The following is a 26,722-nucleotide window of genomic DNA, read 5'->3' on the forward strand; positions in this document are numbered from 1 at the left end:
TTGAAATTACTTCAATTTATACATTGTTAGCACACTAACTATTCAAGACAATACACATCTTTAATTTATTAGATATATAGCATATCTACTAACTGTAATCAGTATCAATTGGAAATCTGCATCTTAAAGGAAATTAAATATTTTTCTATTTGACAGGTAGAGTTATATATATATAGAGAGAGAGACAGAGAGAAAGGTCTTCCATCATTGGTTCACTCCCCCCGCCAAATGGCCACCACGGCTGGCTCTGCACCAATCCAAAGCCAGTAGCCACATAATTCCTCCTGGTCTCCCATGCGGGTGCAGGACCCAAGCACTTGGGCCATCCTTCACTGCCCTCCTGGGCCACAGCAGAGAGCTGGACTGGAAGAGGAGCAACCGGGACTAGAAACCAGTGCCCATATGGGATGCTGGCTCCACAGGCGGAGGATTAACCCAGTGAGCCACGGTGCCGGCCCAGGAAATTAAATCTTAATTGATGAACTTTTAATTTATTTATATAAATTGCCTCAAGTACATCATTTTCTCATTGTCTTGTGAGAAGCAAAGAAAAGGATTGAAGACAAGGAGTATCACAGATAAGAGGAGATATATTAAATTTGAAGTGAACTTTTTTTTTTTTTGAGACCTATTTATTTATTTTATTTGAAAAGCAGAGTTACAGAGAGGCTGAGGCAGAGAGAGAGAGAGAGAGAGAGAGAATCTTCCATCCGCTGGTTCACTCCCCAAAGCCAGGAGCCAGAAGCTTCTTCCAGGTCCTGACACAGGTGCAGGGGCCCAAGCACTTAGGCCATGTTCCATTGCTTTCCCAGGCCACAACAGAGCTGGATCGGAAGTGGAACAGTCGGGACTCGAACCGGTGCCCATGTGGGATGCTGGTGCTTCAGAAGGCGGCTTTACTGGCTATACCACAGCATAGTGAAGGGAACTTTCCTAGCACTATTAACTACAGATTTTAAATCTTTTCAATAAATTCATGATGTTGTTTTTGAAAGAAAATGGTCAATGTGAGTTTCAGTTCTACTAACTCCTAGTAAATCATTGCTTAATGAAAACAAGTACAACAGAAAGTAGAATGTTTTATTTGTTCATAGCCCACTCCGAAGGAACTGGCAGACATCAGATTTGTCAAAGTCGCGATTTTTTTAGAGTTTGCAGGAGAACATTGGGATCAAAGGAAAGAAATAGATAAGATAAAGAATTACAGTCTGTTTGCTATAGGAGTTTCCCGCTCAAGTTTCACTCCTTACTATCATTTTAGAACAAGTTAAAAGTATGCTTGTTCGGAATCGTCACCTGACACTAATGGAACCTCTTTTGACAGATTTTTGTGGGAAAATTATATGCTGTGAATTGAAAAAAGAGCTGTCAGCTTGAATCCATTATTATGTATCTGCAGGTGCCTCATTGGCTCACGTAAACTTCCTGAAGATAGGTGGAAAACTCATGTGTGTCCGCGGATTCTCCCCATTATCAGAGACGTGTGTTTTTTCCTGTCAAAATGCATGTTTTAATCACGCTTATAATGATTCCATAGCAAGATTCTGTTTATTGGAGTAAAATTTCTTTGACCACCATGATGTCTGTATTTTTGTTGATTACTGTAGAGATATCTGAAAAATAGTAAAACCTCCACTGTGTAAGGCAACTGTATTATTTACATGATCCATAGCTTTTATTTTTTTCTACAATATTTTTATTTGATCAATGCGTTGTTCTTATCTAATAAATTGTGTTTGTACATAGATTGTGCCAATTCGTTTTTCACATTTTACTGCCTTATAATTTGCTACTCCAGCCCTTTCTCCTCACTCATGGCTGGTTGACATTTTTGTTGTTTCTAGAATATTCTGTGTATGATCTTGCTTTTAGGGCCTCTGTATTTATTGCTTCTTTGGTCTAGAACGTTCTTTCTCAAGAGATCCGTGTGTCTATATCTAGAATATGAGATCCCAGATAAAATGTCACCAACTCAGAGAGGACTTCTTGTCCGTACCCAACAAGTGAACACCCAACCCTCTGTAACTTACTTTGTAGCATAATGTAATTCAGGAGGAGGCTCACTGGTCCAGGCCTCCACTGATGGAGGACAAGTGAGAAAGACCGCCCCTCCACTGCCCTATGGGTCCATCAGTGGAAGTCAGGGGCGGGGGGTCTGATTCCTGGCTGGGGCAGACAGCACCATCATCAAGAGTCCAGTGGACACCTTCAAGCCTGAACACTCAAGGAACGACCTCACAGCCATCTCTCTGCCCCCAAGGGTACTCTCGGCCTCATCACTGCCTGTCCATCAGCGGTCCTCCCGGGACTGCTCAGCCACTGCTGCTCACCCCACTCTCGCCTTACTCTCCAGTCTCCCTGTCTCCTGCCACTCTCTGGCTGTGCTCTCTTGAACTCGCCAAGACAGCCTCTTTGTCCTCAACCCCTTCCAGGTGTTCCCCCCTCATCTTATCTCCAGATGAACCCCGTGACTCCTTCTCGTGCCAGTTCTGCGGGTGGCCCCTTCCCCCCCCCCCCGCCCACTCAGAGCCTGACATGGTGACGCCTTGGCACCTCACTGTCACTACCTGAGAAGCCTTCTTGCGTCTCCCTAAGATCCCGTGAGTGTGTTCCTGTGACTCTGCTCGTCTTCCTTGTACACGTTTTCTGCCAATCTCTGGTCACTGCCCCTCTTCAGTTCTCATTTTAGCTTCTCCTTGCTGTCACTCTCTCCACCTTCGTCCTTGTCATGACGTCATGGTCATTTCACTTTTCCCCAGTGGTGAACATTCACAAACACGGGCCCCTTAGTTGACTTCTCATTCCAAAGGATCTTGTTTTCCATGTAGCCACAACCTGAAATGATTTCAGCATCTCACGCTGGCTGTATCTAAGGAACATTTGATGTGATGTTGACATATGCATTCTCAATGTTTGTGTATTTGTTTAGACTGATAGATTATCTTTTTACATACCTGTATACCTAGTATAAATTTTTTTTTGCTTATATCAGTCTTTTAAAGTTTGGTCTACTCCTACCACATAATAAGAGATCCAGCAAGTATCCACTGAAAAATATATCAGAATGATATAATATTGTACTATATGGAATAATATATTCAATATTTCTCAAAAATATAGCAATATAGCACCATATTTCTCAAAATACAGTTTTTAAAAGGGGTTGGAAATAACAGAAAAAATACTACTTTAAGTTCTTTGTCACTATATTGTGTTTTTTTATTTTAATAACACTAACACCTAATAGGTATTAAGGTTAATACTTAGCTAATGAATCTGTATTGCATGTATTTTCATTTAATTCAAATAATATATCTTCCCAAATGCAAAAGCATTCCAACTTTGGCCCAGATTTGAACTCTTTTTTTCTCAAGTGTTTCATTATTTATTCACATATGTAATGTGTATCATTAATGTTATAAGGCATCTATTTTATTAAAATTATACAAAGCATGCTTTCAAGTTCTATTTGAAAAATTTGGTTATTTATGATTTATATTTACATTTGTGGTATATATAACATATGTTATTCAAGAAAAACGTCTTTTGTTACACTGAAATCCAGTTACTTGCTAGCTGTGCTGTGAAATGACTGCTTAGCTATGTCGTTGGGGTGAGCCTTCCCTCATCGGCAGTGAGAAAAGGGAGTGGTGGCGTAGCGTTCCGGACAAGTCAAGGGGGCACCCGCGTGTTTCAGCAGCTCTCAGATGAATCACGGATTCCTTAGTAGGGCCAGAGCCTGAATAATGAATTATTTCAAAGTACCTTAAATCCAATTAATGATTCCAAACTGTGATTTGTTTGGGGGAGTTGAAGTCAAATTTAGTGCCTACCCCCTTTTTTCCTTCCTACATTACGTTTTCCTGTTCAAGATATCAAAGTAATTTGGACAAATTTATTGATCTTATTTAGTGGGGCACCAAGTAATAATTGCTGAACGTTTACATTAAATTATAAAGATATAAAATAAACTTGTTTATTTTATAGGATAAAGTGTCCAGCTACTTAAAATAACTTGCTGAATGAACAAATGGGCCTTGGGAGCTAAGGATTTTTCTTGGAAAGAGGTAAGATTTCTAAAACTGTGCATCCTTGCATGTTAAGAAGTTTTGAGGAAACTTTATATTAGTTCCTTTTCTAGCATATAATTTAAAAGATAATTTTGAAAAACTAAGGGCACTTTCTGTTTTAACTGATAGAGTCCTGATTTATGAATGATCTGGTCATTTGAGATGGTCCTGATATTTGAAAAAAATATTTGTAGAGGCTACATTGCCACTTTAAAATGTAAAAAGATAGATTGCTACTGTTTCCGTCATATTATGCCTCAGAATGTCGCTGGGTCTGCCATGCTCCCCTGGAGCCACAAGGTAGGGTATGTGGGCACATTGCCGCCAGAAAGACCCTGTGGCTAACCTGCCCCCTCTACGTTTCCTGGAACATAATCTCAACCAAAACCCTTTCCGAGGCTTGAGTGCCAGGCACAGGGGAGGAGCCGTTCTCTTTGTGTGAGGCTCTGAATTTTGACCAAAGATGTGAGCTTGAAATTCCACCATTAAATCCTTTAAAGAAAGTGTAGTCACAAAATCTGAATGTGGACATACTACTTATTTTAACCCCTTTGCAAAATTGTTTCTCGAGATTCATTTCATTGTATGAAGTGGGGCAAAAAGCTAGCAGCATTAGACTTACCACTTGCTCACTGTTATGCTATTACGAGGAATGGATGGAATGAACAAAGGAATTAAAATACATACTTGTACTTGAACTTCTATGAATAGTATGTGGGACTGATAAGAATACATGAATCTAGGTATGTTTCTTTTTTCCCTGTTGGAACTTTGAATAAGATAAATCTCATATCAATTTTGTTTTAATCTTACTATAGTAAAACAAGTTTCGGTTTTATTGGGTTCCTATGTGTTTAATTTGGTGATGCTTCCTAGTCAGTGTGAGCAAATGCTCGTTCCCCTGGATTTTCATGATTATGTCAGGAAATGTAAGACTTCCATGAAAACGTAATAATTAAATTCCTAGGTGGAAGCATCATTTCATATGCAGAATATTTTTCACACAATGTGAAAATTCATTGATTTAAGACGTATCTATACATTTTTAAAGTTGAGAACAATTTGTTATGTGGTTATACTTCTTTCATGGGAGTAGATGTCATATCTTTAGTATCAGTAGGATAGTAAAGACTTCCAACAATCACTTATAGTGCCTTTTCTGTAATACATACAGAGAACTGTTTGAAGACTTGAATTTGTGCTTTTAGGTGTAACTTAAGACAAAAACAAGCTGGGCTACAAAAATATCACTTGGCTGTACAGTGCGATTTGGTCGTCTCAAAGTGGGTGCCTTGAGGATTTCATTTTATCTACCCATTTCTGCCTTTTCATCTTTTTTCATAAATTTGCAGATAAGATTACATGTAGATTCTGTGTACATCATGATGTTTAAAAGTGTATCTAAGTTCTGAAATGGTTAAATTTAGCTCATTAACAAATGTGTTAGCTCACATAATTAGCAATTTTGTGGAGACAAGTCTTCACATCCCTTTTCTTAGCATTTTCAACAATAAATATGTCATCCTTAGCTATAGCTACCATGCTGTATAACAGATTCCTGAGCTTATTCCTCCTATGCCCAGTGAAATACAATTCAGCCATTAAAAAAGGAAAATCCTGGCATTTGTGACAATGTGGATGAGCGGAAACTCATTATGTTAGGTGACATAAGCCAAGAACAAAGAAGACAAAGGCTGCTGACTTCATTCAGAGGGGGAGTCCGAAAGAGCTGATCTAATGGAAGCTGAGACGGAGCAGTAGTTAGCAGAGGCTGGGGAAAGTGCAGGGTAAGAGGGTGGGGACGACGTGGTCTCTTTCATTAATGGGAGTAATAATTTGAAGCTTGGAAAATGCCAACAAAGCAAGATCTATGATACATTTTCTTCTGAATCTGAGTATAGTTCTGCCTTTAGTAACAATGCCCTGAGCATGGCTCTGTATGTGTTAGATTCTAACCACATCCTATATTAAATGCACACAGGTACCTTACTTGTAAGCTCATGACAATGATTTCAGTAATTGATCGGGAGTATAGAAGATAACTGAAGGAGCCTGCGGTCAATAGTGAATGCAAGGATTTGGGAAGAGAGGAAAACAAAATAAAATTTCATATTAGCAAAAAGGGAAATTTGAAAACATGTGAATGATAAGGAAGAAAATAAAAGTAAGACATTAAAACCAACAATAGTACATGATTGCTCTTCTGTTTGACATTAGATACTCTTTTGTTTATTTTTATATGGCTATTGAGCAACTTAGATCTGGAATAGGGAGATGCCTTCATATACTGGAACTAAATCACACTCCAGACCCTAGACTCTAGAGCCAATCACCTTGCGACCTTGAGAAAAGTAGTTTGCCTTATTTTACTTTCTCATTCATACACTGAAACAAGCAATATACAATTTAACTTGCTTATGCTTTTTTGCATATTTTGAAATATTTTGATTTTTTTTTTTAAAATTGAATTTTAAGATGTGCCTGGTTTTCCCTTTCATTACTTTTAAAGATAATTTACCTTATTTTCAGGAAATTTTACTATTTTAAATTTTTTAGTATAAATTTTATTTCTTTGTTCTAGATTCTAAGCTTTCCAGAGTAAAAATATTTTTTTCTTCTTGGTGCCCCTCCTTTTCTTCTTGCTGTTGGCTAAAAGGCATGGGTGAATTTAATTGAGTGAAAGATAAAAAACCATTGTTTAATAAAAATGTTCCTAATGAATTCAAACAAAAACCATTGAAACACTTCAAACTCTCTAAAGGATGTCAATATTTAAGAGATTAAAAACTCTTTTTCTCAAATGAAGTTTCCTTTGAACTACTACGTTCACCTATTAATTTGACTGTTACCTGAGTTTTATGATTTATTTATTTATTTTGAAAGTCAGAGTTACAGAGAAAATGAGAGAGAAAGAGAGAGAGAGTGAGAGTTAGAGAGAGAGAGAGAGAGAGAGAGAGAGAGACTGATCTTCCATCTGCTGGTTTATTCCCCAAATGGCTGCAATGGCCAGCATTAGGCCAGGCTGAAGCCAGGAGCCAGAACCTTCATCCAGGTCTCCCATAGGGGTGCCAGGATCCAAACACTTGGGCCATGTTCCACTGCTTTTCCCAGGCCATTAGTAGGGCTGGATCAGAAGTGGAGCAGCTGGGACATGAACTGGTGCCCATATGGGGTAGTAGCATCACAGGCATTGGTTTTACCCCCAGGCCACAACACTGGCCCCTTGGTTTTAATTTTTAAATAGTTTCTCTTGGCTTATATCTTTATATATTATTCAGTTTTATAAGTACTTCTAAGAATTTTGAAAGAACTATTAGAGAATTTGCTAGATACTTTATTTATTAATATGAATGACAAAGAGACAGAGAAATAGACAAAGAGAGATCTTCCATCTCCTGCTTCTCTCCTAAAATGCATCCATTAGCTGGGGCTGGGCCAGGCCAAAGCCAGGAGCTGAGAACTCAGTGCAGGTCTCCCTCAGGGGTGGCAGAGAGCCATCACTTGCTGCCACCCAGGGTGTGCATTAGCAGGAAGCTGATGTTGAGAACAGAGTCGGGATTCAAACCCAGGCACTCCTATACGGCGTGCAGGCTTCCCAAGCAGCGTCTTGACTTATATGCCAAATGATTGCCCCCTAAACAGTTTTTAAAGAGAGAAAAGTTGCTCAAATGTGCTGAGAAAATCATGGTGGAACTGAGCTCACGTTCAGCCTTAGTAACAAGCAGCGTGATTGTGTGGTCGACCAGCCAGCTCTCTGCCTTCATTCAGCCTTAGTGTCCATGGTGTCAAAAAGAGAGCTTAGACTGTCTGCCATACAGGCCCAGCCTCCTCTACACCCAGTCAGAATGAGAGCAGGAAGGCCATGGTGGGTGTGGAGTGTCACTTGCCTGGTTGAATTAACTTCATTTTCTGCATATGTGCATAGATCCAGCTTCGGATTCGGGCCATAGAGCTTCTTTATTTATTTTGCTGATGAATGGTTAGTTCCTTCCTCAAAGTGTTCTCTTATTTTTCTTCCTCTTTGGTAATCTATGCTGAATGTGTTTAGGTCCACAGAAAGGACTTAGGAGACCATCTCATTGTTGATAGAACAAAACTGGGACTAAGAACCAAGAATGAGGATCTAAACCCCCAACCCCAATTTGAGAGTTCATGTTTTTCACTTTGTGGTATCTTGCTGCCAAGTTGCTCCTTTTCCTGGGCTTTATTCCTCATTCATTTTAGAAATCTGGTGGCAATTTCTGCTACGTGTTCAGCAGTGTCCCCAGTGAAAACATATTTGTGTGTATACACGAAGTGTTTCACCCTCCTCTTCTGGAAGATGAAGTCTGTTAATGGGGCTTAGGAATGGAACAAATAATGTTGAGAAACAAGAAGAACAGAAATTGGACTCCACAGAGATCCACTAGTTGTGTGATGGGATTTTAGGACTTGATAAATAATTATTGATGTGAAAGACAAAAGACTGCACAGAACTCTGCATTACGAGCATTGTTTTTGTTGGAGGACTATGAATTTACGTTTTTTCTTTCTGATTTGTGAGGAATAATTTAGGCAAATAAACTGCCTTCATTTTCTACAGCTTAATTCTGTAATTTTGGAAGAGGTATATAACCATGAAACCACCCACATAGGCAAGATATAGAATATTTTCATCACCTAGGCCAGATTCGTTGTAGCTATTTTTTAGTACTATGCCTTAGTTTGCATTGAATATAAATAAGTATGTGAATATAAATAAATATATTGTATGCATTTTTTCACTTAGCATGATACAGAATGATCTATGTACCTGGGTGTGCCACAGTTCATTCTCTTATGGCTGAGTGATATTCATTGAGTGGATATACTACATTTGTTTGTGAATTCTCTAATTCAAGATATTTAGCTGTTTCCATCTATTGGCCTTTGGGAATTAATTTTCTATGACCATTTGTGTGCAAATCTTTGTGTAGACATATTTTCATGTCTATGGAGACACATGTACTTAGAATATCAGCGTCTTTGCCAGGCATATGTCTAACTTTTTAAGAAATGACAGATTTCCAAAGTGCTTGTACCATCTGAGATTCCTCCAAGCCCTGTGTGGGAGATCCGGGTGCCCTGTAACCAGGGCCTGCAAACTATTGTTCTTGAGTCAAAGTCAACTTCTCTTCTTTGAAAGAATCCATGGAACATAGCAGCACTTACTTGTTTGTGAATGAGTTACTTTCATGCCAAAAAGGGTAGAGTTGAGCAATTGCAACAGAGACCGTATGTCCCTAAAAGTTTCAAAATATGCACCAAACTGGCCCTTCACACAAAAAATCTGCCGACTCCTTGTTCTTCATCCTCAGGAGCTTGCCTGTTCCATCTTAGCCATTTTCACGTGTGTGGCCATGTGGCCATAGGTCTTGAACTGCCTTTCTCTGAGGTGTGAGTTGCGTAATCTGTCTGTCTTCTTCTGGAAAGTGTCTGTGATTTTTGATCATTTCCTCCAAGTTCTTTCACTTCGGAATTTGGGGCTTGGTTATTTTTCATTATTCGTATTCTCTACTATCCTCATAGGTCAGGTAATTCTAGGCTGTCCATTTCTATTTGAGTAAGAGGCAGAGCCGTTTTTGAAAATGCCACACAGGGTAGGTTTGGGAGCAGGGATGGAAGTGATCTCAGAACAAAACAGGATTTTTCCTGAGACGATGAGGTAAGGGCGTATGGAGTCCTTTCTTCAATGCTTTCCAATTTCTCTGATAGTTGACAGGGGAAATATATTAAATACAGATATTTTCAGAGCCAATGAGGGAACTGTTGGCCTGTTCATCTCTTTTCTGGTGTGGTATAGCGTGGTATTGTGTAATAATATGATATGACATAGTGTGCTTTGGCATAGTATGCTATGCTACAGTATGACATGTAATAGCATGATATGATATGTGTCATGACATGGTATACCATGGCATGATGTGTTGTGACATATTACATGATATGGTGTGGTGTGCTCTGGCATTGTATGGTATGACGTGAAATGGCGTGGTTTGGTGTCGTATTATACGGCATGGTATGATATGCCATGACAGCAAGTGCTGATCATCTCCCAATTTTCTTGGTGTGAATGAGCTAGCTTTTCCTGAGAGATCTTGAACTTCTGATTGTTAAGTTAGTGAATTTTATGTGAATTCTTCATTCTTTAATTTTCTTGATATCATATATTGCTGAGATCTTTTTTACAGTTCTCTTTATCTTAGTGGATGACAACATATCTCTCCGTTTTCATTCTGGTATACCCTTACTGGGGTTAAGTGAGTGAGCTTAGTTAATTTTCATGCTTTCTCTATCTGGTTTAATCAGAATTCACATTATATTCTTAACAAGTATTCAGATGCTATTCACATAGGTTATTGAACCAAAATATCATTATTGTGGTTCGTGGCACTGTGTTTCCATGGTTTAAAAGGTAGAATTTCCTGAGTTTTTTCAGAAACATATCCATAAGACAAATGATTATCCAGTCTTCTCTCTTCGAAACCATATGTCGAGATCATTTTATAACTTATTTGCACATTTACCCTGGGTAGAGGAGAAAAGTCACATCTGTCCATTCTAATTCATGCTAAGAAGTTTTCATAAGAAGTCTGATAGAAGGGGGATTGGAAATTATTGACTAAGATGATGCTTCAGGACTATCTGCAGATTTCATTACTCATGTTATTTCAGTTCTCCTATTACCATGGGTAATTGACTACAGTTTAAGTGGGAATATAGACTGAAATACAGTTGTAGCTCATCTGGGCTTCATCAAAGCCATATCCCTGTTGGGCCACAACTGGACTTTGAAACAATTTATGTCTGGAAGGACTGCCCAGAGTCACTGGGGATTTGCCTAAGTTCTGAGACAGTTGCCGTGGAAACAGTCCCATTCCTCTCTTATTTAGTAAAAACTTTTCACTGGCAGTTACCCAGAACTGAAAATAACAAAAGATTGAAGAAATAACTCTACAGAAGTGAGGTATTAACAATAGTTGGATTTATAGACTGTTTTGCTTAGATCCATGTAGATTAGTTATTTTGAATGGAATTTCTGAAATAATTTATTTTAATCTACATTACAAAGGTTGAGAATCAGACCCTTAAGTTTTTAAGGACTTTTATTCCTCTGCATTCTAAAGATGTGCTCACAAGTTCCCTTGAGGTTTCTTTGTTAACATCAATTCTGTTTTGTTCATAAAACTGTGAAGCTAAAAAAAAAAAAAACATTTCAGATGAAATCAGTATCACTGTCCAGTCAGAAGAGGAGTTAAGATGAAATGTCCTAACATTCTGGATTTTAAATAGCACTTTTCCAAACGTGATTAATTACCTCAAAAGCAAATACAAGTTGCAAGTAGAATACCAGCAATAAATAATATGGCATGCTTTGATGTGAGTTTAAAACTGTAAATATGTTGTCATAGTGCAAGTTGTGATATTTTAATTAGAAATTTTGCAGTGAAAATATGCAAAATGGCAATAACAAGGTGATTCCCTTAACATCTTGTACATTTTGATGTTCACAACAATAGTAAATTCTCCTTAAATATTGACTGAATAGCTGTCACAAAGAAGTATGGAAATACATAACTAGTAAAAATCAAAGCATGCACAATCATAAAGACGCCACAGGACATCTAGGATCTACTTGTTTTTACCATGGGAAACCCATTGGAGTTCCATTGTCATTGAAGTATATCCCGGATTTCCTTCTGGGCAATCAAGAAGCCCCTCTCCGGCAGCAGCTGGCATAACTTGCTGGGTAGCCTTGCCGCTCTGCCGCAGGCTCAGCTTGTGAGGATGTAAGGGGACCGATGGGTTGAGAAATGTATACTTCATTACAAGGTAACATGTAAAACTCAATCCTTCCATAGTGTGCCGTGAATCTCATCTGTCTTCTAAACTAGTCAATGAATATACTGCTCAGATTTATAATTGAAAAGAAGGTGGGCGCCGTCACACCAGGTTCTAGTCCCGGTCGGGGCGCCAGAGTCTGTCCCAGTTGCCCCTCTTCCAGGCCAGCTCTCTGCTGTGGCCAGGGAGTGCAGTGGAGGATGGCCCAGGTGCTTGGGCCCTGCACCCCATGGGAGACAGGAGAAGTACCTGGCTCCTGCCATCGGATCAGCACTGTGCACCGGCCATTGGAGGGTAAACCAACAGCAAAAGGAAGACCTTTCTCTCTGTCTCTCTCTCTGTCCATTCTGCCTGTCAAAAATTAAAAAAAAAAAAAAAAGAAAAGAAAAGAAAGAAAGGAAAGAAGGTACCCACAGTGAGTTGGCCAGTCTCATTGAACTGCATCATCTGATTGAATCAGTTGATCTGCCAAAATGCTCATTTCTGTCTTATCCCTTCATAAAACTAACCCCAAACACACCTCACGCCTCAGTGCTGTCTTCTATAAAGTATATTCTGTAGTAGGTTGGGGATTGTAATTATCTGTTTACTCTTTTATTCACTAGTAGTTAACATGTGGATTGCATTATTTGTTGCACCTTCATGTAAATATGCTATATTTTGCTTATTTTCATGGTTTCTTGCTGCTGCTAAGAATCTATGAGAATATTGCACCAGAAAGTGGCTTTGACTTGTGCCAAATCATAGCCCTGCTTTGAGTTTCCAATCCAACCGTGGTAATGTCTGCTGTATCAAAAGCTAAGCAGTCACTACCCTCAGTGTGTTGGTTGACTTTCTTTCAAAACCATAATGAAAATCCTTGATTATGACTGCAACTAAAGTGCAACCAAAAAGTAGCACACTATGTAGTTAAAGAATAAATCATTGCCTGAAACTTTGGTTTGAGTGTCAGAAGGCACAACCATAAACTTGTTTAGTTACTACTTTGTTTTACCAAAGAAAATAAAGAGGTGGAGGACTTGTAGAGATCATTCTGCACAATTCCTTTAGGTAAAGGATGAAAGAACTGAGCACAACAAGGCAAAATTATTTGTTCCAAATCACACAGTCAATAGAAAGCCTGTGTGTTTAGAGATAAAATTTTTGAAATCTACTATGATGATTTTTCTACTGCAGACATATGGTCTTTATTTCACATATTTCCCAAATTTAAAAATGTATTCCTTTGAAAAATCTTGCCCCAAGCAAAAGATAAATTATGATGTTCACATTCTGTGAATGAAGTCAGTCCTTACCTCTCTTGCTTGCCTTAGTGAAAGGATATCCCACAAAAATAATGAACCTAATGGCATTCATTAACAACGAAATGATCATGTCAGCAATTTGACTAATGTTTATTTTGAATCAAGAGACCATTGTGTGATAGAAATATTCTAGGCCGATTGCTTGTCTAGACTCTGAAGTTAGATGGAGGTGCCTTCTAAATTAAATCCTTTCCTATCCTACAGGCTGAGGTCATGCACATCTGAGATGTGTTAGTTCAGATTCCACACAATCCTCCACTGCCGAGTTGGGAGAGAATGATCATAATACTAGAAGTAAGGAAACTAGGAAAAATTAACATTAAAAATGGGTAACATACAAAGGTTCTGGAGTGTGGGAGGGGGAGAAGGGCCCCAGCCATCTCCACTCACAGATTTAAACTTGAAGCTGACCGATTGATCCCAAGGATTGTTGGGAAGGTAGAGAAAACGGTTTTCAGACTTAGAGACCAATTACAATTAATTCAGAAATGTTTCTTGACAGTTTTCCGTGGGGGACACTACGTGTGAGATGTGATTCCTTCCCTGGAAGTTTGATTCGAGTACCTGGCAGCTACATTAAAGGGGTATTCTTCTGACCATTTTACCACTTCCACTTGCATTTCCTGTAAACTTAAGTATTTCAGGTATTTATGATACATTACTGGAGAAAAAGAGGAATAACAATAATTGCACTACAATCAAAATAATGCCACCGTGGGAGCAATATAGTAAAGTTTCAATAAAATATGGTTAAGTGCTAAGATGGCGGAGTGCCCACTTTGAATCTCCCTGAAGCCTACATGTAGCTCCCATGAGAAAAATACAGGGATTTGATTTATTTAATTATGGTGATAAATAGAGACCAATAACCTAATACAAAACTGGCTGAAGCATATAAATAGGGAATTACCGTGGAGCAAGATAAAATCTGAAGCAATCACAAGAGAGGATACTAATGTTCACTGGTTGGAAACTGCCAACCACAGCAGTGATGAGATGTTATTTTTAGCCATCAGGTTCAGATTGGCAAACATTAAGAGGGAGACAAGGTACTCAGTGTTCTGCAGTGTGCCAGGAAATGGGCCCACTCATAGCTGGAGAGCATCCAAATGACCATTCATTCATAAAAGTAATCAAGAAATAGTTAATAAAATAATAATGCATATATTTCCATAAAATAGCAACTAAGAGAATGAACAGGAAAGAACAAATCGCTCCTGAACAAATCCAAAATGTCCATCACTGGGTTAGAGTTAAGGAATGTGGTTTTAAATTCATGGTGAGATCCATGCATTTGACTGCAGAGAGGCTTATTTGTGATATACTGTTTTTTGTTTTTTTTTTTTTGACAGGCAGAGTTAGACAGTGAGAGAGAGAGACAGAGAGAAAGGTCTTCCTTCCGTTGGTTCACCCCCTCAAATGGCTGCTACGGCTGGAGCTACACTGATCCGAAGCCTGGAGCCAGGTGCTTCCTCCTGGCCTCCCATGTGGGTGCAGGGCCCAAGCACTTGGGCCATCCTCCACTGCCTTCCTGAGCCACAGCAGGGAGCTGGACTGGAAGAGGAGCAACCAGGACAGAACTGGCACCCCAACGAGGACTAGAACTTGGAGTGCCAGTGCTGCAGGCAGAGGATTAGCCTAGTGAGCCGCGGCGCCAGGCATGATATGCTGTTTTGTGAAAAGTCATTTTTTGCTAAACAGTGTTTATATTGTGATACTATACAAGAGTAGTTCAAAAACTTTGGTTAAAAATAATGTTATTTTCAGCCAACGCCGTGGCTCACTAGGCTAATCCTCCACCTGCGACGCCAGTACCCCGGGTTCCAGTCCCGGTTGGGGCACCGGATTCTGTCCCGGTTGCTCCATCTGAAACATAAAATTCATGCATCTATTTTTCACAATGTGCATTTTCCATGGACCTTTTGAAGACCCCTTATACACACAGATTTCTTTTCTTTTTTTTTTTACAGCAAAATTTACTGATCTTTTAATGCCATTCTCCATAAAACATTTGACTCTCCCCCATGTGTCCTTCTGGTTTTTTAAACAAATAATATAAAATTTAACCTGTATGATATATTTACACGCATTTCTCCTCGAAGTGGTAAATGATGGGGAAGAGCCTCTTCTTGAACCTGGACACCTGGGGTATGAGAAGTGCAGCCGTTATAGAGATGGTTATTGACTTTCCCCTCATATAACTTCTCATATATTGATTAACTGAGGTGAACACTGGTGATTTTGTTTGAAAATATTGACTGAAGCAGTGTTAAGATAGTAAAATAATGAGATGAATACACTTAAAATTTTTTGAATTTTTACCTTTTAATAATTTATAAAACTATGGCACTTGTACAGCTACTCAAGACCTTGGTAAGATTCATCTTAAAGATTCTATAACAAAAAATTGAATTGTTAGGCTTGTTTATGTCTTTGAATTAACTTGATAGCTTTTGTCCACCTCCTAATGGTAGGTTGGCATAGATAATATTGACTTTCCTTTACAAATGACTTACCATGATCCATATACCAGATACAAGAAGTGCTAGTTATTAACATACATACAGAAACCCTGACACACTCTCATTGATTAGAAGGCACCTGTGAGACGCAATCCCAACTTCATTGAGAAAATAGTCTTACAACCGATGTCCTGCTGACTGATTCTAAGAATAGGGTCAGCCCAATGCGTAGTCTGTCGGGCACTGCCGATTGGACAGTGAAGACGATGCTTCACGGCAGTGATTGGTCCAGATGTTGAATTTTGATTCAAGTTGGAAGCATTCAAACTATGTGCTTCAATTACAGACGTGGAAATAATTATTTGTCTGCCTCATCCATCACCCTGCCAAACTGAGACTTTTGTAACTACTGCTTTGTCCAGTGCATTTGTAAATGTTCGTTCTACAATTTTGCCAGAATTGTTTTCAAATGATTATTTGTATATAATTTTCTGCAAGAAACGCATAAACAAATGTCCCCATACACATGCATTAATATATTCATCAGTTAGGCCTCATCAAGTTGGTTTGCATGGAAATTTTTCATAGAATAAGCCAAGAGTTTTGCATGGCATAAATAACCTATAAAATGGGGGCTAAGCTATTGGCTTTTAAAATATATCAAAAGACCTCTGAAAGTTACAGCAAATTGCAATTTTCTGATAGATATTCAAGTTAGTATTACTTTTGTACATTCTTTACTTATATATTCTGATTACTACCAAGTTTTGTGGCTCATAAAATCACTAATGTTGCCTTCTGTCATGAAATTTGCTGCAGAGAAATTAAGATTGGAGTCTGGCTAACTTGAATTTCCATATTTTCTGTCTCATGCATATTTTTAGATGATGTCACCTTCAGTTGATTAAACTAGTGAGAATTGTTGCCGTTTTCAGAATAAAGGTTCTCTTTGAGTTATATTGACTCTGGTAGACAAAACTTAGTTTTTGCTAAGAAATAGTTGCCTATTGTAGTGTTAGATTTTTTTTAAGTCAGGCATTCAATATAATGCAATTCTGAATCAATGATTTGAAATAAATTCATGAAATGACCCCTTATGTATAGCAGCAATTTTTAAATCAAATCTTAGTGAGACCATGTATCATCCAAGCACACAAAATGCTTCCCCGTTTTACTTCCCAAATAAGCACTGACAATTAGGCAGCATTCAACATTTATCATGCTTATCTTCACAGCTGCAGTGGCACTGTAGGTAACTGAGAATGACAAGAAGAGGGGTTTTTGTAAAGAATCGAAAATAACAGGAAATAACGATTGATTCTCTGTTGCTTGTTGAGTGGTTAGAGGTAGATAAGCGGATTTGTAGTGAGGTCATCAGTCACAATTGGATGGTAATTTGAAAATGGATTAGCTTAGAAGTAGCAATTTCTGCTCCATGGGTTTCGGTGAAAAAGTCTGCCCGGTTCTGTAAGAGACCTCATAAACTGGCAGAGTTCAATGCCCACCTAATGTGCCATTAAGTGCTGGGCACACTTCAATGATTACAGCGCAGCTGCGGCTGGGTTTTGCTTGCTATTTCTTTAGCTCTTGCACCACAGGTGCTCCATGTGAGTATTTGGCCCCAAGGAATAAACTCTTCAGGGAATTAGAATGGACAAGGGGCTCGTCTTCCTAAGCAGCTTTTCACGTGTGAGCTGAGAGGGGCCGGTGTCAGATGTTGCTGGTGTCCACGGGCCCAGTGTCGAATAAAAGGCTAAGCTGTTCCTGCGAAGGAAATCATCTTCCACCTCATGGATGCAGGATCCTTTCTCAGTTTTCAGAGACCACCTGCTGCTGTGGCTTGGAAGGCTAGAAGAACACAGATTCTGAGTTGGAAATATTCAGTGCTTTAATGACCAGAGTTGCAAGTAAAGTGTAAGAGACAGCACTTTGTCTTAGAGGCCATACCAATTAGATGGCAATTGAGAATGAAAATTAATTCGTCAAATGTATTGAAAATAAAATTTGAGGAACAGGCGCACCACTTATAATTCTTATGGTCTAAAGCTCCCCCAGTTTCTGCACTGGTGGCTTTCAGAAATTATGAGCAAAATATTACAGATCTGTACCATGCAAATAGATAACAAATTCTACTTTATATTAAAAGCAGAGGGATATTAGCAATCTTATGTATCTGAAAACATGTTTGTAACCCATGGCATGACATGACATGATATAACACGACATGACATGACATGGTATGTAATGGGATGAAATAAATGACATTGTAGGAAAATGCAACACCCCAAAAGGAATTTATTGTGGAAAATTTACGACTGCTTCCTTGACATCAGTCTGAACAATATCTGGAGTATGGTCTAGGCACTTTTAAGTCCTTTTGCTCTGTGTGTAAAACAGCTGCAATTCTTGTAGCTAATACCCAAACTATCAGCAGTCAGGTACCTGATGTGTTCTGTATGAGGGAAAGACAATGCAATGATTAGGCAAACACCACTAGTAAGATTTAAGGGCAAAACAATGCTTCTGTCTCAAATTATTCCTCAACCTTTCTGACTGAAATTTCTTCAAGTGGAGGCAGTAATCACATTCTCAATTAAATGTTCATCTCTAAATGAAATATTCCTGAAAGAGATATATTAATCTGAGGAAAGTTAGTATATGAGACAGGAATGTTCACAGTCCCATTGAATACTTCCAAACAATATGTTCAACTCAACCAACATTTTTTTTGACAGGCAGAGTGGACAGTGAGAGAGAGAGACAGAGAGAAAGGTCTTCCTTCTGTTGGTTCACCCTCCAATGGCTGCTGCGGCCGGCGCACCGCGCTGATCTGATGGCAGGAGCCAGGTGCTTCTCCTGGTCTCCCATGGGGTGCAGGGCCCAAGCACTTGGGCCATCCTCCACTGCACTCCCTGGCCACAGCAGAGAGCTGGCCTGGAAGAGGAGCGACCGGGACTGGAACCCAGTATGCTGGCACCACAGGCGGAGGATTAGCCTAGTGAGCCGCGGCGCTGGCCAACCAACATTTTCTTAAAAGGACTCAATTCAGAAGAGAAGTATTGTCATGGTGGAAGAATTTGCTGTTCCACTTGGGGGGAAAAAAGGAAAACTCAGAGAATCTGGAAAAAGAGGCAATTTAAAAATTATCACACAAAAGGAAGAAGAAACTTCCAACTAGGAAGGACACAGAATAGTTGGTGGGTCCTTAAACACAGTTTGGGCAAATAGGAAGAGTAACTTTATAAGTTGCAAAGCAGTATCAAAGTGCGATGAGGAGGTGGGGTTTTAGCCTCTCAGTAAAGATGCAAATTAACACGCTTCATATCAGGGTGCCAGGGTACACGAGCTTCCTGCTAGTGTAGCCCCTAGGAGGCAATGGTGATGCCTCAAGTAGTTGAGTCCCTGCAACCATATGAGAGTCCTGAGTTGTTTCTCAGGTCCAAGCATTAGCAGGGCCCGGCCACAGCTGCTGCAGGCACTTGGGGGGTGAACCAGTGGAATGGGAAAACTCTCCCTCTCTCTCCCTTTCTTTCTCTTTCTCAATATTTCTACCCTCCATCCCCCACGACCTCTGTCTCACTCTTTGCCTCTCAAATAAAGAAGCTTTAAAAGTGGAATGAGCTTTCTTGGAAGGATGGTACACCAAAGCTAACCCTTCTCCAGGGATATTTGAGCTCGGAGAAGAGTCGCTCTGTTCTGGATTTGCTCCAGACTTGTTCTTGTAGGACCCCAAAAGCGGTGTCCTTTTGTGACGACCCCAGAAACACAGACTCCAGACCAGACGATGCAAAAGGCAGGAGGCAATTTTATTTCATTTGCGCAAATGGGCCCTCTACTACTGCAAGCAGCGAGCGAGAGAGAGGAGCCCCGAGCAGCTATCTCACACAGCTTTTAAGGGGCAAAACCACAAAATTAACATACCATAGGGTGGCGTAAGTTTATTGGGCAACTACAAGGGGAGGAGGTCGTCGAGGAGGAGGAGAAACGGAAGCTTGGATAAGGGGAGGGGGTCATTGAAGAGCAGAAAGGGGTGGCTACGTGCCCTACATGCCTCGCGGTTTTTTGTTTTTTTTTTTTGTTAAGCTTGAACAAGCACAGGGGAGGGGGCTTATCTACATAGAAGGATGTTCTGTTGCCCGTATCTCTGGTTAGTAGCTAACTGCTTTCTCTGTGAACCGGTTTACTCCCCATTTCCCAAGGCCGTCTCTGGAACTGTTTGTCTCAGGAGCCCCATTTTTTTTTTTTTTTATTAAGGCTACTTTTATGGTGGCTCACAGCCGCTTCTTTCATTCTAGAGGATACAGACATGCTCTTTAACTTCATTGCATCAATGCTTAAAATGAATTGGTTAGACTCAATGGCATGCCCTATGTTTTTAATTTGAGAGACAGAGAGAGATCCACCCACTGGTTCACTCCTCAAATGCCCACCATGGCTATGGCTGGGCCTGAACCAGAAATGGAACCTGGGAATACCATCCAGTTCTCCAGCTCGGGGGGCAGGAATGCTGTCTCCAGAATCTGCATTAGCAAGAAGCAGGAATCAGGATCAGATTTCAGCCGGGAGTTGAACTCAGGTACTCCAGGATGAGACATGGGCATCCTAACTCCCATCGTAATCACTTGACCCAGTGCCTGCCCCTGATTATATTAAAATGATTGTAATTTGTAGGTGTCACTGTTTGGGTTTATTGGGTAACCTGACTTTTCATTTATTAAAAAGTTCAATAATCTTTAGTAAAATTTACCTTAAATGTATTTAAATATTATATATACCATGAGAAAGATATATTAAAGCATTTTAAGATGTGAGAATTTTAAAACAGTAAAGATGGAAGCCTCCATTGACAGAAGCAGAGGTAAAGGAGACTCCACCCTGAACTTGTACGGGAGGCAGTGGTGAGGTGCAGAAGGCAGTGTCGCCTTTCATCACCATTTTCTCTGCTGAATCTTATTCTCATAACTAGTCATGAGGTTAGTAACATTAACTAGTCACTCTCACTCTCCTACAAGCACTTTCTACTGGAGGCAGACCACAACGATCTTGAGTTTGCAGGGACCATGGCGACTCGCTTGTGAACACACAGCATGGGGAGTGTTTGCCGTGGTTGGTTTCTATGATGGTGTGCGCGACAGGATTCTGGAAGCACCAGGATCTGCAAACTTCCCCCAACTTAGCACACACAACCGTAACTTTGGGTGGAATTGGCCATTAGCCTACTTTTCAAGGTTTTTACATACATTGACAGTAATAAAATTAAGCAAATGTAAAAATTACATCAATTTAGTATATAAGGCTAAAATGTGCATTATGTGAGAAATAGGAACTTCTGTTAGAATGGTGACTTCGGGTTATGGTTCCTCCCACTCCGTTTTCCAATTAGAACACCTCAAAGGTGAGTTCTTTTTGGAATTGGGAAGACATTCCTTTGTATTTAAAACAAAATAATAGACTTTAAAAAAATCATCTTAAAGTAAAAATTTAGCAAAAATGGTTTCTCAAAACCCAAGTCGGCTGGAAAAATGCAGTGAATAACTTAAGGTAAGGTATCATAAAGAGGCATAGTTTTGGAATGATATATTTGATAGGACGAATTTCAAAATATGCTTGGTGAGTAGAGTTTGGATTAGTAGAATGGGTAGAATAAAATAGAGACAGGGACATACAAGCAAACAAAATGGATGTGTTTTTTTCAGCTTTCAAATGCTGGTTTTGCTAAGAGAATATAACTGAAGTGTTCTTGCCAAAAAACAAAATAGAGCGCTTTTTCGGTGAGTTGATGGTTATGTTAGCTATCATAATTGTGTTAATCACCTCACAATGCATATTAAGTCATTACATTGTATACCTTAAATATACAGTTTTATTTGCTGTACATTAATGAAGCTAGAAGAAATCATATTGCTACAACAAAAGTACTATTATCCCAGGTTGTATATGATTTGGGAAGAAAATTAAGGAAAATGTCCACTATTTTTTTTGTGTGATAAAGGTAATGTAAGCAGTACTGAGTTTTTACATGGAGAGATTAAAAAACCTGATCATGAAAGTAACGGAAATGGAGCAGAAGTAAGAATTGGGCTTGGTATATAGTTAGAGTCAGTCACTTGTTTAAATTGAGTTGTCCCATTAATTTCAGAATATGTTGAGTTAAACACTTAATGAACTCCCTGTGTGTTAAAGAAAATAAATGTTTCCTTAATAGTATGTACTAGATGCAACATAGAAATTGTTTCTTTTAAACACTAAATGTAGACTAACTGTGATATGAATGACACCAAATATTGAGATCCTTGGAAATACATTGTTATTGCGCTCTTAAAGGGTGAACATGTAGTTTCTTGCCATTAAAAATGTGAAACAGGAAGTGTGGTGAAAACCGTAGAGCAGGGCATGAAAGAACCCAAGCTGTGGGGTAGGGAGAGGCCCAAGGGGCTGGGGAGGGAGTTGCCGGCCTCTGAATTCCAACTACATGGGCTCGGCTGCTGTTTCTGTAAACTTTGCTGGAATTCTCAGAGCACTCTATCTATCAAAATGGAAGAAACAGTCATTTCTGCATCACAGGGCTACTCTGAGGATAAATCAGGTGAAGCATTAACATAGTTTTTGCTAAGAAATGTTAGCCGTCCTTATCTCATAGAATAGGAATCCTATCAAACTCAAGGTAGAGTCTTGAGTTACGCTTCCCTCCTTCCCTTCCAGCGACTGTATTTGTTGCTTATTATTTATCAGTGTTCTGGAGGAAACTTTTTCTGCACTTCTTGAAAGCATTTTTTCAATGGAGGTTATTTTACATCAAAATGAAATTCTAAGCCCACTGCTTCCTTTATCTGTGTTGCTCTCTATCTGCCCTACATTCTTGCACTGTCTCCAGTGAATTCAGTGAGAGCTCAAGATGTGAATGAAAGAGTTTGATGTGGATGAATGTCAAGTGAAAGCTACTACTGTGTCAGGGGGCCTAATCTTTATTTACTTTTTCTTCCCTTAAAGTAGAAGATCCACTAATACGTATTTTTTGATGTGAGGTGTCGCTCCCCCTCTTCGTGGAGGAGCAACACTGAACCCTGCACTGTTCTTTCGTCTGCTCGGCCCTCCCCGGGTTTGCTGCTGGTTCTTCCCGGGTTGGCTACTATCCCTTCCACCTCCGTGGAAGGGCGGTTCCCCCTGGCCGCATTCCCCACTTCCGCAGGGGAGCGGCACACCGCCGGCCGGCTCTCTGGGGGCTGCACGGGTTCCCTTAGATGTTCCCCATAGATGTTCCTGGTGCATGCCGTCTCTCTCCTCCTTTATAGTCCTCCTCCGCCAATCCCAACTCGGCTGAGTACGCTGCTCTCCAATCAGGAGCAAGTCCTACAGTTAATTGGTTGAACTGGAGGCAGCTGTGCGGAAGCTGTTTACTTCTCTCCCAGCGCCATATTGTGGGAGAGCAGATGCATAGAATAAGTCCTAATTCGAGTAACTTAGTCTAGTCCGGATTGCTCCCCACAGATCCCCCTTTCTTTTTATTTTTTGGCGTTGATACGCGCCTGTCTTCGGTGTCCCGCGGCACACACTCTGCTGCACTTGCTAGAGTTGCCACAGGCTCTTACAAGTCCTATCAATCAGGAAAACCGAATCCGGGTCCTCTCTTCGCCGTGTTGTGAGGAGGTTTTTAGGCGCTGATGCGTGCCTGTGTTCGGTGCCCTGCAGCGCATGCTCTGCTCTGCCTGCAGGGGACTTACAAGGCCTATCAGGCAAACCGAATCCAAGCCTTCTCATTGCCTTATTGTGGGGGAGACTTATTAGTGTTGGTTCGTGCCTATCTTCGGTGACCTGCAGCTCATACTCTGGTCGAGCTTTGCTGGCGCTTACCGCCTTAAATCAGGCAGACCGAATCCAAGCCTTCTAATTGGCATGTTGAGGGGAGGCCTTATTTCTCTCTATTTCTCTATCTCCAGGCATTCCTATTTCTCTTTTACTTCACTTCCAAACTTCTGTTTCTCTTATCCCTGTGGCTTTCCGGCACCTCGCCCCGCCGGCGGGTTCCCGGCTCTGCGCCGCTTCAGCCCGCGCGCCTCTCTGCGCGGCTTCCCGGCTTTGCGCGGTCCGCGGTCTCCACGCTTAACCCTTTCGCGTCTGAACCACGGCCTACGCCAACGTTCCCTATCTATTCACGCCCCGTGCTCTCTCTGCACGCGGCGGCTTCCGCGAGTAACACAGCGTAGCTTGCGTCTCCGCCACTAGGATTCAATCTAAGTTCCCCGGGCTAGCCTGGCGAATTCAACCCAGCGTACGTCTCCGCCCCACGGTCTGGCTTCCCGTCCTTTGCTCCCCGGGCTAATCAGACGGATCCCAATCTGGCTTACGTCTCAGCTTCTGGTTTTAACTTTTCGCCCCCTATTCCCGGGCTAACTTGAGAATCCCAAAGTGGCTTTCGTTTCCGCCTTGGCCTGCCCCCCGCGGCTTCAATTTCCCTAACATTTTTCTCTACCCGGTATGTTTCCCCAAGCTTTCCTCCAACGATATTCCTCCCTCATTTCTCCTGGCCTCTCCCCACAGTCCGCGTCCGAGTCTGTTTGTTCTAGCTTTCACTTTCGCTTTCGACCTTAGAGATTTCTCCCAGCTTCCCCCCGTAGTCCGTATCCGAGTCTATGCCTAGGCTTTCAATAGCTTCTTCCGGCACCCTTTTCGTCCGGCTTTTCCCTAGGCTGTTTGCTAGTCTCTCTCTCCAGTATTTTCCCAGTTCTTCCCGTTTCTTCCCTCCTAAGTTTCCTATCCGAGTCAGGTTTCCTATCCGAGCTAGGTTTCCTATCTGAGTCACGGCACCATTATGTCGCTCCCCCTCTTCGTGGAGGAGCAACACTGAACCCTGCACTGTTCTTTCGTCTGCTCGGCCCTCCCCGGGTTTGCTGCTGGTTCTTCCCGGGTTGGCTACTATCCCTTCCACCTCCGTGGAAGGGCGGTTCCCCCTGGCCGCATTCCCCACTTCCGCAGGGGAGCGGCACACCGCCGGCCGGCTCTCTGGGGGCTGCACGGGTTCCCTTAGATGTTCCCCATAGATGTTCCTGGTGCATGCCGTCTCTCTCCTCCTTTATAGTCCTCCTCCGCCAATCCCAACTCGGCTGAGTACGCTGCTCTCCAATCAGGAGCAAGTCCTACAGTTAATTGGTTGAACTGGAGGCAGCTGTGCGGAAGCTGTTTACTTCTCTCCCAGCGCCATATTGTGGGAGAGCAGATGCATAGAATAAGTCCTAATTCGAGTAACTTAGTCTAGTCCGGATTGCTCCCCACAGTGAGGTGGGGGGAGGGAGTGAACTAAATTCTTTTTTAACAAAATTTAACCTATCAAGACCTCTACCAGATTTCCACCATTCCAGTTTATGTATGAGTTTAAGGGCTAGGAGTTTGCTAATGTGAATGATTATTTATTTCTTTTTCAAGAAATTGTTATCAAAGAAAATATTCCCTTGTATGCAACTGTTTTTTCATGAGAGACATCTTGTCAAAGGCAAAATAAACATATCTTAATGAAATTCTCAGAAAATTAAAAATGTATAAGAATATTTAGGCTGGCAACTACATTAGTTGCTTAAAATTGTTGGAATCACCAGATTTTACAGATTTGGTATTTAGTTGGAATAAAGCCTTTTAAGTTGGGATTTATTAATTCCTATCATGACTTCATGTCTTAGAAATTCGCTCGTGTGTGTCTGAATGGTTGTGTGCACACATGTATTGTATTCAATACTTTTCTAGGCTTGCATTGTCTTTATTACCCACAAAAGCATTTGGCAGAACATGAAGCTAGCAGTCTTCACCTTGGCTTTTTGTTTAATGTCTTCTCAGAGGGTTTTCAGGCACCTGCTGTATTCTCGTCTGCGTTTACACAGTACAGAAAGTGGGTTCATCCCAGAGCAAAGATTGATTTTCTTATCCGAAACCATCTGGAAAATACAGACACATTGCATGTGTATAACAGGAGAAAAGATGTTCGAGCCGCCATAACACAAATGATAAAAAAAAATAGCTTCGGTTACTTTGTCTAAAAATATGAAAGAGTGTAAGAGCCTTAGCAGAATGTGTCCTGCCGAGCACACATTGAGACCTACTGTTCTCCCTGTGGGTGTCCACATGGCTTTGATTTTCATCTAATTGCAAGAAAACACAAACATTGGCAAAGGTTGCACTGGATGTTTGGTGACCCCACTGTGTTAAACAGGACTTGAATTTGTGTGCCTGAAGAAAACCTCTGTGTGATGTGTTTGTTTGTCTTTTATTCCCAGAAACTTAATAGGCCCATCAATCAGAAAGAAACATCATCTATGAAATTGGGAAAGAGTTTTAATAAGGAAACAAAAAAAATAAGCCAGCTGTCCTCCGTCCTGATCCTTTCTTATCAATAAGTTTGAAAAAAATCATTCAGTGCACTGGACACGATGTCTAAAGGGATCCAGAATTCTCTTTAAAGCATTCAATTCTCTACACAGAAAGGGACATTGAAGTTGAAGGTCAAGTTTCCTTTTAGTTTTTAATGAGTTCAAGGAAATGAAGTCTTTCACTATTCAAGTTTGGCCATTTCCCTAGCTTTGTCTGCTCTCAACCCGAAATTTTGTGAGGAAAGTCTGTGGATCTTGATGGTGTTATTGTCAGCTAGGATAAAGTTAGGGCTCTGTTTCCTGTTTTGCCTATGTTTCAGTATTTTAAAGTCTAATTTTAACATCATTGCTGAAACATAGTTAAAAGGAGAAGGTAATACTTAGAAGATGAGAGAGCGGGTCTTGGACAACCAGGAGAACCTGGTGAAATACTTCCTCAGGGATGCCCCTCTCCTATTCCTACCCACCTGACTTAGCCAGAAGCTTTCAAAGTTGACATTAGCTGTGACCGCCCTATTTATTTTATACTCACATACACTCTAGCTTTCATTGCCCACCCAATCTAGAATAGTTATCAACTTAGATACAAAACATTCAAAAGCAAGGAAATCTTAAATAATTGGCTGTCCACTGTCCAAAAACAATTAGTAAAGAAACTTAAAATTGTTTTC

The 26,722-nt window shown here is 40.6% G+C and overlaps 1 protein-coding gene across 2 annotated transcripts in view; it reads left to right on the forward strand.

Moving 5' to 3' along the window:
- The window catches only part of SEMA3A (semaphorin 3A), a 488,303-nt gene that overhangs the window by 163,949 nt on the left and 297,632 nt on the right, over positions 1–26,722 (forward strand). For both annotated transcript variants that reach the window (XM_051853017.3, XM_051853018.3), the window contains exon 2: positions 3,988–4,067. The gene's annotated coding sequence lies outside the window, so the exon portion shown is untranslated. The remainder of the gene's footprint in view (positions 1–3,987; positions 4,068–26,722) is intronic.

Source organism: Oryctolagus cuniculus, chromosome 16 (genome assembly GCF_051225735.1).
Source record: "Oryctolagus cuniculus isolate XC-2025 breed Fujian yellow rabbit chromosome 16, ASM5122573v1, whole genome shotgun sequence".
In the NCBI taxonomy this organism is placed as follows: Eukaryota; Metazoa; Chordata; class Mammalia; order Lagomorpha; family Leporidae; genus Oryctolagus; species Oryctolagus cuniculus.